Consider the following 17,755-nt stretch of genomic DNA (forward strand, 5'->3'; position numbering starts at 1 on the left):
GCACAGTAGCCTCATCTGTTGGCTCTGATTCATTTAGCTATGGAAGAGGCTTGGAAGTAGAGAAGGAGCTTTCAACTAGAAAATCCAATCCCTAGTAGGTGACTTCGATTCCTCTGCCCTTCCAGATTCTTCACAAACCCCTCCTCTGGATGATTTGGGGAATCAGGAAGGAAACCCCTCTGCAATGTTAATCTAACTCTCTTTTGCCAAGGGCCCAAGTGCGTGGCTAGGGTGGGGGTGGCAGGCTGTGAACCTCTGGACTCACTAGTTTCATTTCTGCTTCTACCTGCTACACTTGTCCCCAACCACCTATGTCAATGCTCTTTCCCTAAAAAAAGGCATCTTTATTTATTTTTTTTAAAGATTTTATTTATTTATTTGACAGAGAGAGATCACAAGTAGGCAGAGAGGCAGGCAGAGAGAGAGGAGGAAGCAGGCTCCCTGCTGAGCAGAGAACCCGATGCGGGGCTCAATCCCAGGACCCTGGGACCATGACCCGAGCCGGGGGCAGAGGCTCCAATCCACTGAGCCACCCAGGCGCCCCAAAAAAGGCATCTTTAAATCAAGTACATAGTCAGTGGCAGACTGATTGCACGGTGATAGTTCATGAAATGTTCTAGCTTCAGGCCTTGAATTCTGCTCAGTGCTTCTCCTTAGTTTCCCCTACCTCACACACAAGACTAAAGATCGGAATGCAGGGGTATTAGAGCCAAAGGCTCTTTTAATACTCCCTTGTTCCACTAGATTCTTACCTCCTCCCTCTGAAATCCTGCAGTCCTGCCAAGGGACAGCTCAGATGCTGTCTTGAAAGCTTATTTCACCTTCAGAGCGATGGTAATCTCAAGAAAGAGCTCAAGTCAGGCTAGATGTGTGTGGAGGAAGCTGGGGCAAGGGCTGGAGAGGATAAGGGGGGGGTCCCTGGATCCATAGGGCTGATCTTGGAGACAGAAGAGGTCAGAGACATGTATAGGAAAGCTATTCAAAATTAAATAAAAAGGACCTTAAGGGGGCGCCTCGGTGGCTCAGCAGGTTAAAGCCTCTGCCTTCAGCTCAGGTCATGATCCCAGGGTCCTGGGATCGAGCCCCACATCGGGCTCTCTGCTCACCAGGGAGCCTGCTTCCTCCTCTCTCTCTGCCTGCCTCTCTGCTTACTTGTGATCTCTGTCAAATAAATAAATAAAATCTTAAAAAAAAAGAACACTAGAAAAAGAACAAATTTAAAAAAAAAAGAAATCAAGAAAAAAAAAAAAGGACCTTAAGGACTTGGGCACTGTGGCTTTGCAGACCTGACAGAGACTGGGCTCCTTTAGGAGCTATCCAGGGTCCTGAACCACCTCCACCTGAAGATCTTGGAGCCTCTGGACAAGAGCCCCACATGCCAGTTAATGCCGACCTTAAATACTACTGGCTACTCTCTGTCCATCTCTGCTTGGACTCATTGCCTGAAGTAGCTCCACCATAACTCAAATCACTCTCTATGGGTGCATCCTGGGCTCCTTGCTAGCAGCCTGGTTGGCTGGCCAGACTTTCTCAACACGGGATGAGGTTGAAATTGAGGATCTTGGTGTTTGTGAAGAAGTATCTCCCAGTCCCTCTGGGAGCTCAAGAATAAATAGTCCTGGCTCTGGGACAAGGTGGCTGGTCACAGGGAAGGGAAAGAGGTCTCCATGTGGCACATCCTCAGACAGATCAGTCACTCTTCCCCTCACCTCAGTGGTCGCTGCACACATGTGCAAGTACACATACACACACATGCATGCACATACACAGAGGCCAGATTTTCTGCTCTGTCACTGCAGAGCCTGTACTGCTACAGAGAAGGCACAGTCTCCTTTGTCCACACCGGAGCATAATGTACTGTTTGGTTCTCACCACGGATATTACAGAAATCTCGCAAAGAATACCAAAACTTAAAACTTAAATAAATAAAATATTGCTTTTTTCTAATTTTAAGAGGAATATATTGTCACTGTAAAAAGTCAAGATAAGCACAAAAGAAGAAAAAAAATCACCCTAAATCTTACCATCCAGAGCTATATCCCATGTTAACTTCTTGCCACACAGCCTGGGCCCTTGTGTGTGTGTTTGTGTGTGTGTGTTGTGCACATGAGCGTGTGCGCACGTGTACACCCACACTACAAGTGTTAGTAAGAGCCAGTATAGTGCATTGATTAAAAGTATGAGTCTTGGGGCACCTGGGTGGCTCAGTGGGTTAAAGCCTCTGCCTTCGGCTCAGATCATGATCCCAGGGTCCTGGGATCGAGCCCCACATGGGGCTCTCTGCTCAGTGGGGAGCCTGCTTCCTCCTCTCTCTCTGCCTGCTTCTCTGTGATCTCTGTCTGTCAAATAAATAAATAAAATCTTAAAAAAAAAGTATGAGTCTTAGAGTAAGTTCTACCTCTGCCATTTACTTGTCTGTGTGATCATAATCAAATTTCTGACCTCACTGGATCTGGTTTTCATAAATTTCTTGGTGTGTATGGGGGGAGGTTTAGAGAGATACTGTGTTTAATGGTAAAGCTTAGTTCACTCTAGCATAGGCATGGCCTGGAATTGAAGCAGCAGGATGGGTAGGAGACCCTCACAGAGCCTACATGGTGAAGATGAGGAAGGTGACCATCAAACCGAAGAAACCCATGGCCTCAGATAGGGTAAAGCCCAGAATAGCACAGAAGAAGAGCTGCTGCTTGAGAGATGGATTTCTGGCATAGCCAAGGATAAAGCTACGAAACACTATTCCAAAGCTCCTGAACCAGTCACACCAACTGTAGTGGCTGCAACACCACTTGGTCACTGTGTCAATGTCCTGGGAGACAACAGTGATCTGGACACCCATCTGGCCGCCTGGAGTATGGAGCTGCTGTAGATGGCTATTTAGACGGGATCTCTGGCCTACCCAGGAACGAGGCAGGCACACACTCGACTGGACCCCTGGTACAACAGTGGATCAGAGCTGGAAGAATGAGTAGTGCCTCAGTGGCCTGCACTTCTTTAGTCTCCCCACTTTAGTTCTAGGTCTCAGTGCTCAGCTTTCCCACCCTGTTTTTCACCTTTAACATAAGGAAAATAATAGTACCCATCTCAAAAGATTGCTGGGAGGATTAAATAGGATAATGTATATGAAGTGCTTACTACAGTGCTTGATGCCTGGTAAGCAGTCAATAAAGGGTAGCTTTTATTACACATGACACACACACACACACACACACACACACACACACCCACCCAACGGAAATCACTCTAATACTGCTTGATGCCTAATTTTAAAACCAGACTATTCTCCATCTCAGAGAAAAGCTGAAGAGAGGATGAGTAAGTTCAGTTTATTTCATCTTCTATCTGGCCTAACTTTCCAGGCCACAGTGATGATAGCTGGGAGACTTGGGAAATAAAATGGCCTCCTAGCTTAGAAAGGGGAAAAAAGGCAGTTCTTGATCCAGGGCTTTAGCTTTCAGCCTGAGCTCTGTAGCCAGGAAATGGCAGGGGCTTATTTTTGGTCAAGGTTCTCTCCTCTTCTTGAACTTTGGGCCCCAGCCTTTTGGCCTGCTTCCTCTAGCCAGAACTTTCTACCTCTCTGCCCGGAGTGCCCCACTCTCCTGTCCCACTCTCCTCCAGGTACTCCTTACCTCTTGGCACCCACAAGTCCCTCTGTCTGGTTTGGGCAAGCCTGCTTCCTCACTGTCTACATCCCGGGCATTTGAGTACTATGCCCACCACCCCACCTCTCCATACCTGCTCTACTAACCCTATTCTCTTTGAGGTCAGAACGGGCTCCTAAATAAAATGCAATGGTCTTTTCTCAGGTGATCATCCATTACCTTTCAGTATCAGTAGACAGTGCTGACCAGATCTTTCTGGTGATTCTATTTTCCCTTCGCTTTTGTAAAAACATCCTATCCCTATCCGTTCCGACTACCCTCCCTACTGTTCTTTCTCTGATACTCTAGACATAGATCCTCTCCTTAGTGTGGTCACTGACTCGTTTTCCACCTGCTCTCTCGGCATGTGGAAATATAATATTATATTATAAACTTATTATTTCAAATAATCTCTCTCTTGGTTTTGCACCCAAATCTATATCTCTAGCTCTGACCTCTTAAGCTCCAGACCCACATTTCCAACTGCCTATTAGTTTCACTGATGTCATACCCTTCCCCCAGTCTATTTCTTCCTGTTGATTACCCTTATCTTGTTAATGGCACAAACCACTTTGCCAGTTAAATAAACTCAAAACATAAAGGGTCGTTAAAGAAACTTATTATTTTGAAAGAGTCTTATATTTATAGAAGAACTACAAAGTGCAGAGAATCCTTGTAAACTCTTCACACAGCTTACCCTAATGTTAGCATCTTAAATACCCATGTACATTGATCAATTCTACATTGAACAAATCAATACTATTCACTAAACTATAGACTTTATGCAAATTTCTCCAGTTTTTCCATTAAAATCCCTTTTTCTGTTCCATATTGCATTTCATTGATACGTCTCCATGGTCTCCTTAGTTTCTTTCTCTTTTTTTTACTTTCACAACTTTGACTTTTGAGGAGTACTGGTCAGGTATTTTTTAAAACATTCCTGCAATTTTGGGGTGCCTGGATGGCTGAGTGGGTTAAGCCTCTGCTTTCGGCTCAGGTCATGATCTCAGGGTCCTGGGATCGAGCCCCGCATCGCCTGCTTCCCCCTCTCTCTCTGCCTGCCTCTCTGCCTACTTGTGATCTCTCTGTCAAATAAGTAAATAAAATCTTAAAAAAAAATTCCTGCAATTTTGATTTTCTTTGTTTTCTCATGATTAGACAGAGGTTATGGATTTTGGGGAAGAATACCACCTAGGTGATTCGTCCTTGTATCACAGCCTATCGGGGGTATATGACTTATTGTTGGTGGTACTAATTTTAATCATTTAGGGCAGTGTTTACCAGGTTTCTCCACTAAAGTTTCTATTTTTCTTTTATTTTGACCATAGTCCATTAGTCAGAAGCAAGTCACTAAGTCCAGGCCACACTCAAGGGAGGAGAATTGAGTTCTACTTTCTAGAGGAGTATGAAAGAATTTGTGGACATATGTTAAGATTACTACAGTAATTAGTACATATTTTGGTAGAAGTTCTTATAGGCTGTGCAAATTCTTATTTCTCCTTAAAGTTTCACCCACTAGTTTTAGCAATCAGTGGATCCTGCCAGCAGCAATTATTACTATGATGTTCTAAAGATAATTTTTAAATTTCTCTCATTCTATTAAAAAACTACTTTTAAATAAATTTTAATAAACTTTAAAATTATATAAATATCATAATTCTTGAAGATTTGTTCTTTCTCCCTCATTTATTTATTTATTGAACTATTTATATCAGTATGGATTAATATACATTTATTTTATTTTGGGGGGTTATAATCTAATACTACCATAATTTATTTTGTTGTTCAAATTGTTTTACCTTTGGCTACTGGAACGTTTTTCAAGTTGGCTCCTATCTCCTTTTGATGGGCCTGGGGGGGTCATTTTTTTTTTTAAGATTTTATTTATTTATTTGACAGACAGAGATCACAAGTAGGCAGAGAGGCAGACAGAGAGAGAGGAGAAAGCAGGCTCTCCACGGAGCGGAGAGCCAGATGCGGGGCTTGATCCCAGGACTCTGGGATCATGACCTGAGCCGAAGGCAGAGGCTTTAACCCATTGAGCCACCAAGGCGCCCCCTGGGGGGTCATTTTAATCTACCTCTTTCCTCCTTATATTTCTTTTTTTTTTTTTTTTTTTTTTTTTTTAAAGATTTTATTTATTTATTTGACAGAGAGATCATAAGTAGGCAGAGAGGCAGGCAGAGAGAGAAGGGAGGAAGCAGGCTCCCTGTTGAGCAGAGAGCCCGATGCGGGGCTCGATCCCAGGACGCTGGGATCATGACCTGAGCCGAAGGCAGAGGCCTCAACCCACTGAGCCACCCAGGCGCCCCTCCTCCTTATATTTCTGACAAGCTAATCATGAACCTATAGTAACATTCTTTTTTCTCTTTTTGTTTCCTTTTTTTGTATTCTCTCTCTCTTTTTTTAAAGATTTTATTTATTTATTTGACAGACAGAGATCATAAGTAGGCAGAGACGCAGGCAGAAAGAGAGGAAGGGAAGCAGGCTCCCTGCCGAGCAGAGAGCCCAATGCGGGGCTCAATCCCAGGACCCTGGAATCATGACCCAAGCTGAAGACAGAGGCTTTAACCCACTGAGCCACCCAGGCACCCCTTTTTCCTTGTATTCTCGAAACCAACATCCTGCTTCAGATCCTTATCAACATACTTCAGGACCACTGCAGTGGTAACCCACTCATCTATCTCCCCATCCTGTTTCTTCTTCTTCCAACTCATCCTACACGTTACACTTAAATTACCCTTCCAGGAATCAAACACTTCTCTCATTACATCATTCCCTTGTTCAAAACCCTTCAATGGCTCCTACCACTTAAAAACTCCTTGACCTGGCATTCAGTAGTTTTAACAACATGGCCCAACTTGACAATCTGGTTGTTTCTCCAATTGTTCATCTTTCCAAATCCTTTGTTCTCTTTGCCCCAGCTGTTACTCTATGTGCAGACGACTTCCAGTTTCTATCTCTACCTCTAACTCTATCATTTTAATCCATCAAAAAAATCTCTATTAGTTTCTTTAACTTACAAAAGCTATGTGTGTTAAATGGGGATAATTAAAACAATGCCAAATGGTTAAAACAGAATGAGTCTCTGACTCTCCTCTGCCCTCTGCCTTTCCCAGATTGTTTTTTCTTTTTAAGATTTTATTTATTTACTTAAGAGAATAAAGAGAAAGAGAGAGAAAGAGACAGAGAGAGCATGAGCAGGGGGAGGGGCAGAGGGAGAGGAAGAGGAACAAGCAGACTCTCCACTTAGCGGGGAGCCTGACTTGGAGCTTAATCCCAGGACCTCAAGATCATGACCCCAGCCGAAGAAGTCAGATGCTCAAAAGACTGAGCCATCCAGGTGCCCCCTCAGGTTGATTTTTAAAATGAAGTGGATTTCCAGATTGTTCAGTATCTTTCCTATCTCTTTATTAAGTTGCCATATCACAGCAAACAGATTTAGAGACATGCTTCTTGAATTAAGAGTTTATAATGCAAGTCAGAAAAGATTAAGTCCAGAAAAATATAGATCTTTATGTTTGCATTGCAACGTATGCTCTCAAAACTTTTTCTTATTATCTCATTAAATCTCTGACAATCCTAAGAGATAGAAATAGCATCTCTTTTAAAAATAAAGGCTTTTTGGGATGCGTGGGTGGCTCAGTGGGTTAAAGCCTCTGCCTTCGGCTCGGGTCATGATCCCAGGGTCCTGGGATGGAGCCCCACATCAGGCTCTCTGCTCAGCAGGGAGTCTGCTTCTTCCTCTCTCTGTGCCTGCCTCTCTGCCTACTTGTGATCTCTAGCAAATAAATAAATTATATCTTTAAAAAAATAAAAATAAAGGCTTTTTTTTTTGAAAAGCAGTTTTAGGTTTAGAGCAAAATTGAGGGGGAAGGTACAGAGGGTTCCCATGTACCCCTGTTCCCACATATGCATAATAGCCTCCCCTATTACCAACATCCTCCACCATGTAGTACATCTGTCATGACTGATGAACCTACAATAATATATCATAATCACCCAAAGACCATCATTTCCATTATGATTCAGTCTTGGTTTTGTACATTCTATGGGCTTGGACAAAGGTAAAATGACATGTATCCATCATTATGGTATCATACAGAATATTTTCACTGCCCTAAAAATCCAGCATCTATTCTTTTTTTTTTTTTAAGATTTTATTTATTTATTTGACAGACAGAGATCACAAGTAGGCAGAGAGGCAGGCAGAGAGAGGAGGAAGCAGGCTCCCTGCTGAGCAGAGATCCCGATATGGGGCTCGATCCCAGGACCCTGAGATCATGACCTGAGCCAAAGACAGAGGCTCTAACCCACTGAGCCACCCAGGCACCCTTCCAGCATCTATTCTTTAGCCCAATCTTAGGGAGGAAAAAACCTAAAACCCTGTAGAGCTAATCAGCTTCCCTAATGTCTTCTAGCCAGGGCTAGGTCCCAAGTTTCCTGACCTCTTTCCTACTTTACTCATTAAAACACCATACTGAAAACCACAATGAGCAGCAACACTAATGGGAGGAAGGCCAGAAGCCAAAGAGAACCACTCAGAATGTTGACACATCAGTGTCATGGTTTTACCTTGGGGAATATGAGAATCATTCTGTTCCCTTGCTTCTCTTCTATGGTGAAAGTGAGACTGTGGGAGAGCTCTAAAAAGGAAATAAGAAACAGAAATGTATCTGATTGGTGTGATGGCATTCTCTTTTCAAAGAAACGTTCTGCCACCCCAAAGCTACAGGGCTCTGCAGAACCTGAGAAGGAAGTGAGAAGAACTGAGTCAAGTGTGGCCGCCAGTCCACTTTAGAGCATGGGGTGTCCAGCAGAAACAAGACTGGACAGATAGGTGGCATCCAGGGATCTGGCAGCATTTTCTTAGCCAATTCATCTCAATAACTTGTTGATGTGCATACTTGATTGAAAAATATGGGAATTATGAGGTAAAAGCTCTATCTCCTGGGTAGGCATAGATGAATCATATCATCCATATTCCAAATGATATATGAAAATAGTAACTCTTATGTTAAATGCATTTTACCACAATAAAAAAAGATATATATCTTGAACATCTTTCCATGCTGGATCTTATATTAGATTTTATCTCCTCCTTTTAAAAGGCTGCCGAGGAGCACCTGAGTGGCTCAGTCAGTTAAGCCTCTGACTCTTGGTTTCGGCTCAGGTCTTGACCTCAGGGTCTCGAGATAGAGCCCTGCAGGGTCTATCTTCTTTCCCTCTCCCTCTATTCCGCCCCCTGCTTATGCATATGTGCTCTCTCTCTCTCAAATAAATAAATCAATCTTTAAAAAATATAAAAATAAAAGGCTGCCTATAGGTCTGTTGTGGGATGGATGTATCATGATTTATTTAATTAGTCCCCACTGATGGAGATTCATGTTGTTTCTTTTTTTTTCTCCTCCCCCATCATCATAATGTTGCATCTACAATAACTATTATAATGTTATAATATTGTTACTATTTATTTATTTATAGCTACTATAATATCTTATTTAAAAAGTCTTTATGTACACTTGTCTATTTCTTTAATTTAATAAATTCCTGGAGGTAGAACTGCTGAGAGGGTCAATGGGTATGCACACATCGTACTGCCAGTTGTTTTTCCAGAGAGGCTGCAGCAGCGTATACTCTCAGCAACAGGGTGTGCAAAGTACTCAGGCTCTGAAGTCAGAAACACCTAGAGTAGTTCTATGACAGTCAGTTGTATGACCTCTGGTGAATTACATTTCTTTAAAACCTTTTTTTAAAAATGATTTTATTTATTCACTAGAGAAAAAAACAAACAGAGAGATCACGAGCAGAGGGAGAGGCAGAAGCAGACTCCCCAATGAGCTGGGAGTCTAATGTGGGGCTCGATCCCAGGACCTGGAGATCATGACCTGAGCTAATGGCAGATGCTCAACCATCTGAGCAACCCAGGCGCCCCACGAATTACCTTTCTTAACATCCCTTTCCCTTCTAGGCATATAATATTACCCACTTCACAGGGCCAGTGTTAAAATTACATGAAACTCTGTATGTAAAATGGTTCACAGCATGCCTGACACATATAACAAATGGTAGCTGAGTTTTGTTCTGTTTTGTTTCATGCTGCTCTCTCCTCGCTTACTGTGTTTCCATCTAGTCTACAGTATTCATCAGTCCCAAATTCCCTAGCCACTAAAAAGGAGCTGGGGATACTGACTAACTGAAGTTTTTCTAATCAACAGCAAGAGATATTGCCCTCTTCCTAGTCTCAGTTTCCTAGGAAAGCCTTGAAGCCAATTTCCAAAACTCTATCTTTAGTGACTAAATCACAAAGAGACAAACTCTCCCCTTCTCAATGATCTTTCCTAGAATCTTAATCAGGCCATGTTTATTCCCCAGAACACTGTCGATCAGGCCATTTTAACAGCTGGCCTTCCTGTTCTTTAAAATAGGACACTGCATTAAGCCCTTGAGGCTAGAAAGGGCCTAAGGAAAACAGATGGGAGACAGACCCAAAGACACAGGCATCCTGGGACACTGGGGAGTCCAAGTTGAATTCTCTTCCCTGTGTACTTCCACAGTCTGGCCTAAAAGCAGAAAGGCTGGAACTGAATCATGGCTTCTTAGGGCTTTAAGTTTCAAAAATTAGTGATTTAGGGTTGAAATTAACCAGGACCCTGTGACAGAAAAAGCCCTGTGACAGAAAAAACCCTGTGACAACTCTCCAAACTGCCAAAAGGGGGCAGTGTAGTGTTATGCTTAAGAGCATGGGCTTTGCCTTCACAAGTGGGTTTGAATAAGGGTTTTGCTATTAGCTGTGTGACCTTGGGTCTCACTTGTCTTCTTTGTAGATTAAGAGTATACCTTCTTCATATTGTTGAAAGGATTAAGTGAAATGTGTGTCTGGTGGAAAACACCTAGTAAGTGCCCATAAGCAGCAGGGGACACATCACAGGGTGTGGGGTTGACTATGAGAGTCGGATATGACATGGAGTAACTAAGCAAAGGAGAGAAGATTGCATTCACTCACTCATTCACTCATTCATTCATTCAAGAGATATCTAGTCAATGTTTACTGTGTGCAGGGCACCTTACAAGGCACAGGAGACATAATGGGAAGTAAAAATAGATATAATCTCTGCCTTCATGAAATGTGGCCTTCAGAAGGACCCATATGAGTAGAGTAATCATACAAACATATGTGAAATTATAAACGAAAAACCGCAATAAGAAGAGGGTCACTGACAATGTCTGGAGTTTGAAGGAAGCCCTCTGTGATGAAATTATAGCTGAACTGAGATCTGAAGGATGAGTAAGAGTGAACTCAAAATGGTAGAAGGTAGAGTGAAAGCATTCCAGGCAGAAGGAACATGTACAAAGGCACTAAAACAGAATGGGCCCTGGGACATCAGAGAAATAGAGGAAAGGCCAGTAAGGTTGGGTACAGTGATGGGGGTAAATATGGTACAAGGTGAGCTGGAGGAGGCAGGAGCCAGATCACATAAGGCTTTGCAGGCCATGTTAAGGATTTGAGGCTTTATAATAAGAACAAGAGGGAAGCTGTTGAAATGTCAGGGGCTGCACAGGGCACCCCTACTCCTTGGCAACACCTTCCTCTGCTATCTCCTTTCATAGGGGATATAAGGAACAGGTCTTCACACAATTCCTGCTGTGGTCACCTGGGAGAAAGGAGCAAAAAAGTAATCTGCAACAGGTCTCTTCTCAAGACAGAATGAGGCCCTGTGACTCCTCATTGCCCAAGGAAGAACTAGGCATGAAGAGGAATGTGAGTGGGGCATTCAGGGCTATAAGACTCTCATCGGAAATCCTCTACAGGTGATAGGCTGTCACTACAGAACTCCTAATGTTTTCTGACTGTTGCATGGCCAAGTCCCTAGCCAGCCTCCACATCTCAGACTTCTGCCCCAACAGATTCTCTACTGCACTGGACCTGGTGACAAGGGATTAATAGCTAGTAAGATGGGGTGGTAGAGGTACAGTACTCTTGTGGGCAAGGGTGGGTTCAGCCTTGCAAGAAGCAGCTCTCAACTTCTGTGTGCCTTTCTGGTTAGCTGGCTCACAGCACCCATGGTACACGCATTGTGTTTGTTGGGGGCACATGCGCACAGAAGACAGTCTCCACAATCTTTTCTTTGTAAGGAGAGAAACTAAGCATGGAGATCCTAAACGAACAGGAATGCTAAAGTACCAGAAGGTGATGGCTCTGTTCTGGCTCTCGTAGATTTTTAAACTTGGCTGGAAAGAGAAAAGGACCTAAGAATGCTAGGGCTGACTGCCCCTCCCCTCCTCCAACTCTCCCAACCCACAGTCCAGCTAAACAGGAAATCAGGCCTGGGTCCCTGCCAGGGCCCAGGCTGGGGCAGGAAGCTCAGGAAACAAGTGAGAAAGACCGTCTTCAGCAGAGAAGAAGGCTGCTTAGAAATCCCTGGGAAGGTAAAATAAACCCAGCCCCTGCTGAATTCCCTCCCAGAGGAGGAAAACACGAGACCTGCCTTCACTCTCCCCATGCTCAAGCATTGGCTTAGCAAGATTCAAAGAGAACAGACCCAGAAACTTCATGGAAGAGAGAGTATTGTCTCAGTGAGAACAGACTCCAAGTAGGGACCCTCCCTCAGAGAAATAAAGGTCTTCAGTGAAGCTCCAGTGGTCTGCAGATATCCTAAGGCCATCTTGGGCTGATAAGGAAGGAAATGAAGGTATAGGATAAGGGCAGTAGTGAAATAAGTAGGCCTTAAAGGATGAAGGCCTAGGGGTATCTGTAATACCTGTTTGTGTGGGGGTGGGGGGCGGCGGGGAAAGAGTGTAGGCTACAAGTAACAGGAGTTCTTTGCTATATAAATGTACAGGAAAGTCCTGATTAAATAATGCACTGAGGCAGACCAGCAATGGCTGCTCAAAACATTAGGTGAAAGACTGAAGGGAATGCGTATGATGGAGCTACAAGTCTAACTACACCACTAATTAATTTGACTTTCACAGAAGGTAGGACAACCATGTGTCCTGTGCATCCTTCCTGATACGATGCAACAGGAAGTACTCAGTACACCTCAGAAGTATTCTTCACAAAAAAGTTGTATCCGAATCTAATCAGGCCTTGAGATATAATTACCAGTTTGCAGAATAGGTTTGCAGAAATACGAGACAGAGAAGATTATAAATGAAACAACTATTTAAAATAATCCCGTGGGGTATAGGTAAAAGAATAGCAACCCAGGGTTGATCATTGTTGTAGCTCAGTGAGTACCAGGGAGTTCTTTTTACTTTTTCCTCTACTTTGTACAGGATTAAAATTTTCTATCACAAAACATTTTAAAAATTTGAAGAAGTTTTGCAGACTAGAAAACACCTTCCCTAGCCCCCGCTGGGAGAGGGGCAGCAACGCGGACCTTTCCATATGTTTCCGGAGCCCTGAGCGTTGGCCCTGTGGGAACTGAAACAGCAGCAGGACACCCTCCACCAGCATCAGTACTGGGGCTTTCCAGGAAGGCCCCACTTGCCCAAAAGAATGCTATAACAGTCATGACAGGGAGGGGCAGTTCCATTCCTTCAGTCAATGGAACCCCTTTGGGAATCAGTGGGAGCACAGAGCACTTATATCTCCAGCCTGGTCTCATCATGGCCCAGTAAAGGAGGCCAGGGACTCTTCTCATTTGATGATGAGAAGAATAAGCCATCTCTCCACCCTCTCCTATAAAAGCTCCCTTGGGAACCATCAACAGAAAATGGAAAACACCAACCCCTTAATCACCATCAACCCTTAGATCAGAAATGATACAGTAATTTGCAGTTCATTCATCATGTACGTGATCTTATTTATTTTATAAATAGCCTGAAAGAGTTTAGGAGCTTGGCTAAAAGTAGTAGAGCTAGACAACAAAAGTGGTAGAGCTAGAATGTGCCCAGCCGACTTCCTACCACTGTTGTGCACAACTCCTGCCCCGAGGCCAGTGTCCCTCACTAGCTCACCCTGATCACCACAGCCCCTCAAGGATACTCAAGCCAATTCCTTTCATGGGAGTTCCCTGAGACTGTCTCCCTGATGTAGTTCAGTCCCTTAGCAAATAAAGAATCTAAAACAGGAGGTTTCAGGAAGTTTATAGGGAGGCTGATAGATGGTTCCTGACTCGTTCCCTTTGGTGCCACTGTTCGCTACCTTGACTATCACCTCCCCACTTAGTCTCCTTTCCTGACTCCACATAATTCTCTCTCCTCTTCCCCAAACCACTAACTACCACCACTACCTCCCCACATCATTATCCCCACTTGGCCTTTCTCTGAGTTTATGGTATCCTCTGACCCAGGGCTGGAAGCAGCAGGACAGCTGAGGGCAGAAAGGACTTTCTGGAAGCTGAAATCCTTAGGAAACACCTTTGGGATTCGCAAGAGGTCCAACAGAGGCTCTTCTCACTAGCTGTTGCAATCTACGTGCCAATGTGGTTACTGGCCTTCTCACTAGAGGCACGCCTGCCCCTGGACAGAATAGCTTATAGCGTTTGGCTTTTCTGGTAAGGAGAATGTGAACCCCATGCCTGCTACACAAAGAACAAGCCATCCAGACTGGCACTCTCCTCCTTCCAAGAGCTCCAGGTATTTTTTTCCATCTCCAGGAGGATGTGTGCAAGTCATACAATGTTAGACGACTCAGGTAGGAACTATTCATCAGGAGAGTAAAATTGCTCACTAAATAGTACACGTCACAACTCTATTAATAGCTTTTGCAGCCTCACAACAAAGGTAGTAGCACAGTCATCAGTTATGCTACCTACGGGAGAGAAGCTGGACCAGCCTTCCTATGTTCTCCTACGTCCTTCACTCCTGAAAACTTGCCTAATGCTGCAAAGGGAGAGGAGGCAAAAAGGTCAATTTGTAAGGGATTCAGACTACCAAATCTGGGAGCCCCTTCCCTCCAAGGGGGAACATGTAGCAAGTCACTCTGTGTCAGGACATTCAAGGTCCTTCTCATTCTGTGATCTGAGCTCAAACATTTTTTTTTAAGTTTTTTTTTTTTTTAAGATTTTAAGATTTTATTTATTTATTTGACAGAGAGATGGAACCAGAGAGCACAAGTGGGGGCTGGGGGGTGAATGGCAGAAGGAGAAGCAGGCTCCCCACTGAGCAGGGAGCCCAATGCAGGACTCAATCCCAGGACCCCGGGATCATGACCTGAGCCAGAGACAGATACTCAGCCAAATAAGCCACCCAGGCGCCCCTAAAGATTTTCTTTTTAAATAATCTCAACATCCAATATGGGGCTCGAACTCACAACCTCAGACCAAGAGTTACATGCTCTGATCTACTGCCCCAAACGTTACTTTGTCATTGCCACCGTACCTGACCTCCCCAATCTAATGTGTAAGGTGTTATTATCCTCTCTCATGCTACCTTGTTCTTGTCTTTTCAGTCATTTGTCGTAGTTTGTAATTGTGATTTTGTGTACACACTTCATTTGTTTCGTGTTTGTCTCTCCCACTGGACTGCCAGTCATAAAGGCAGGGATCATGTTTGCTTTATTCATCATAGTATTCCCTGTGTCTGGTACAGTGTCTTGCATATAGCAGATGCCCAATGGTATACTTTTTAAAGATTTTATTTTTAAATAATCTCTATATCCAGTGTGGCACTTGAACTTGCAACCCTGAGATCAAGAATCACATGCTCTACTGACTGAGCCAGCCAGGCGCCCGACAATGGTATTTTTTGAATAATAAATGAGTGCCCCCATCCATGTATTCCCTTGCATCACCCACAATTCCCCACATGTACTTTCTATTCCACTCACCAACTCCCACCTACTCATTCTCCTCTGGGTCTCTATTGGTCTCATCCATAGAATCACCTCCCAACATCCTCTCCTTTTTTACTCATCTTTAAAGAAACCAGCTGCACTCTTCTGTAGTTCTGTTTCATGACAGCAAGTCTCTTCTTTGCCAGACTATAAGTTTTGGTGGCAGAACGATCTGCCAAGGAGTTAAAATGGGTGTTGGGGTGATGAGACTCATAACAGCACATCAAAGTGGATCCCTCAAATTGGGATATCATGTCTATCAAATTACATGCTAGAGGTTATAGAGGCTTTGGGGATGGTTGAGAGCTTTACTAGAATAGTCAGGGAAGGCTTCCTGGAGAAAGGGAGCTTATATAGTCTTCTGAAAGACAGATAGGAGTGGGATAGGCAGAAGAGGAGGGCAGAGAGAATTCTTAAGAGGAGAGGAGGTCTTGGGGTGCCTGGTTGGCTCAGTGAAAAGAACATGTGACCCTTGGTCTCAGGATCATGAGTTTGAGCCCCATGTTGGGTACAGAGATTACTTAAATAAATAAACTTTAAAAAAACAAAAGGAGGAGAGAAGGCCTCAAGATACCAACAGACAAGAGGAGGTGAGGGGCCTGGCTTGACCTACTAGAAAGAAAGACCTACCAGAAAGTTGTCATGAATGGTAAAAAATATGGCTACTTGGGAGGGGCAAAGCCCAGTGTAGATGCTTCAAAAGCCAGTGGAAAAGTTTAAGTTGATGCAAAAGAACTTAATTAGGCCCCAAATTGTAAGGAAATATCATGGGCCTGGGAGTCAGGATACCTGGGTTCTAGTCTAGGCCACACCAAATTCCAGCCGGGTTATGGCCAAGCCTATTTACCTTTCTGGGATTCTGCTTTCATATCTGTAAACTGGGCAAAAATGACTCTCCCAATCTATTTCAGGTGGTTCAGGTCCTTTGGAAACATCATTTCATCTACCTTAGAAAGGAATTTACAATAAGGATAATTGCACCCATAAACTTCACAATCTAAAGAGAATGTATTCGGACCACAGGACAAGTAGAATGGGGAGTTCATACCTAACTGAAGGAAAGAAAAGGACACAGGAAGAAGGTGGCATTTTTGTGATGGGCTTGAAAGATAGGAAACATTAGCAAACACATATTAATGGAAAAGTAGGAGAGTTGCTGCTCATTCTACAGTGGATTTTTTAGGCATGTTTATATTACACACACATGATAGAGCCATGCTCATTGCTAGAGTGTTGTTCTTAGCTCCCACTTTACTGTGGCATTTTGCAGAGATGAACATGTCTTCAGTGCCCTGGCCTCTGGCCCAGTTTAAGAACTGCTACCACAGGGAATGAAGGCAATGAAGCCCAGAGATAGAAGCATGTTCACACTCCCAACCCAAAGGCTCGGGTTTCTCTCTGTGAAGCCACAGGTAATATTAAGTCTAACTATTTTTCCTTTCTTAACTCCTGTCCTTTAGGCATTTGAAAACCTGAAAGTGCTTTCCCTGCAACTATCTTTGCCCCCAAGCTGAACAGCCTCAGTTCTACCAACTGTGCTTACATGGTGAGGTTTTGAGTCCTTCCTTCATTTCAGTCACTTCCCTCTTGAATAACAGCATCAGCATAAGAACTTCAGATAGCACTGACCTGTCACCTCCAATGACCTGAAGTCCTAGGGCCTGAATGTAGCTCAACAGCACATTAGCTCTGTTCATGGCTATGTCACATAGTAGACTGACATGAAGTTTTCTGTCCACCTAAGTACTAGCTCTCTGAAGGTCTACCCTAGCCTACCCAATCACATAGCCTCACCCAGATTCAAATCCCATATTGCTGAATTCAGCCAGCTACCTCTCTGAGAGTAAGAATCAATTACATACATGTGGAATAGTTTCTAATGAATATGAAACTATGATTTCACTAGCACCAGTGGACCCTTACCTGTATTAGGAGCCAGGCTAGACCAAGATGTGACTCCAGGTTCTTGCCTTGATTCTACACTGTTAAGGCAAAGGTATGCCCTATTTCAGATGTATCTTGAGTTCAGTATAACAATAGGCACACCTATTAAATATGCTCATGAAACCTCAACTGATGATAATAGAAGTACAGTATCAATATTATGGATAGTGGCTGCCCCACAATAATCTGCGCTGGTCAGATTGCATGGAGAGGTCTAGTTCCAGGGATGAAAAACTCAAAAAATCCACTACAGCAGCCAGGATAACTGGAGATTTGAAAACCAGTTTCTGGGAAAATGGCAGAAGGAAAACGCAGGGTTTGCTTAGCCTGGGAGAAAAAGAATGGTAAGGCTGTGTAGTCCACAGCAGGGCCCTTCTTCTCCAGTAACTGC

General features: G+C 43.7%; 1 protein-coding gene and 1 pseudogene across 5 annotated transcripts in view; both read right to left on the reverse strand.

The window, feature by feature from the left end:
* FAM219A (family with sequence similarity 219 member A) overlaps window positions 1–17,755 on the reverse strand; it is a 54,616-nt gene that overhangs the window by 27,035 nt on the left and 9,826 nt on the right. The window lies entirely within an intron of this gene.
* LOC308352950 (ATP synthase F(0) complex subunit C1, mitochondrial-like) lies at window positions 2,591–3,730 on the reverse strand (annotated as a pseudogene). Its single transcript has 2 exons — window positions 3,723–3,730; window positions 2,591–3,003 (listed from the first exon to the last, which is right to left on the reverse strand). The product of its transcript is annotated as an ATP synthase F(0) complex subunit C1, mitochondrial-like (transcript).

The sequence above is a fragment of the Martes martes genome, assembly GCF_963455335.1.
Source record: "Martes martes genome assembly, chromosome: 12".
In the NCBI taxonomy this organism is placed as follows: domain Eukaryota; kingdom Metazoa; phylum Chordata; class Mammalia; order Carnivora; family Mustelidae; genus Martes; species Martes martes.